The 1,042-nt window shown below is 34.5% G+C and overlaps 1 long non-coding RNA gene across 1 annotated transcript; it reads left to right on the forward strand.

The window, feature by feature from the left end:
* LOC107580838 (uncharacterized) lies at window positions 1-680 on the forward strand. The gene is made up of 3 exons (XR_001608716.1): window positions 1-11; window positions 211-247; window positions 475-680. It is a non-coding gene; the product is annotated as an uncharacterized lncRNA (long non-coding RNA).
* Window positions 681-1,042: the final 362 nt, after the last annotated feature.

A 1,042-nucleotide genomic window follows, 5' to 3' on the forward strand; every position in this document is an offset into this window, starting at 1 on the left:
TCGGCAGCCAGGTAAAACTTGTTATGTTGCTCATTTTTACGTTTGATCTGCAGTATGATTCAAGCTGGGGAAGTAACAGAGCTTTCATTTTGTAATAGCAAAATAGATTATTACGCTACGTAGCGACTGGAGCAGCCCAGCATATTATGTAACGTACAAAACAAAGTCAAGTATTCTCAGTAACATACACTTTCTTACTATTGTTTACAGTAACAAGGCTGTTACAAGTGTCTACAATGACGTGAAGGTATGTTTTTTCCCCCTAAACTTACACAATTACTGACTTTTAAGGGCTGTATAACTTAAAGTAATCTTGTATAACAAAATGAAAGTAACTCGATTTTTATCATACTTATTTGCTACATCCCACACCGCAGCCTATACACCTAACAGTTAGTCACCCTAATAGTTTGCGGGGTTGTATTAGACACGTTTAATGCTCACAGTGGTTTAAAGACTGAATCTTTAATATAGGAATACTATGGAAAGACACTGAAGAATACATCTGACCTGAAAAGCAATGCCTGTGTTCCGTCTGCCAAGCCTGTCCCTGCATACGTGAGGAAAGTGATAGCTGAGATCCATCCAGATGTCGTTGCAAAGTGAGGTTTGCTTCGATGAATGTTGTGATGATTTAGTTAAAACATACATATGCAAGATGTCTTTGAGGTAAAACAAAGTAACATGGAACATAAGCTCACAAACCATACAAGCCCACTTGTAGTTTCAGTAGTTTCAGTCAAGAAAGACAAGAAAGAAAGACAAGTGATATATTGAAATTAGAATCAAATGCAGTTTGATTTAATTTATTTCCTTGGTATATTTATGTATTTGGAAAAAAAATTATGGGAACTGTAAGTTAGAGAAGGGTTTTATGCTCACCAAGGCTGATTACAATAAAAACAGTAATATTGTGAAATATTATTTATAATATTAGCAATATATTATAATTATATATTAGTAATATATTGTAAAATGTCATTTATTCCTTTGATGCAGCGCTGAATATTCAGCAGCCACTACTCCAGTTTTCAGTGTCACA

This window comes from Sinocyclocheilus grahami, unplaced genomic scaffold (assembly GCF_001515645.1).
Source record: "Sinocyclocheilus grahami isolate Dianchi unplaced genomic scaffold, SAMN03320097.WGS_v1.1 scaffold46942.1, whole genome shotgun sequence".
Taxonomy (NCBI): Eukaryota; Metazoa; Chordata; class Actinopteri; order Cypriniformes; family Cyprinidae; genus Sinocyclocheilus; species Sinocyclocheilus grahami.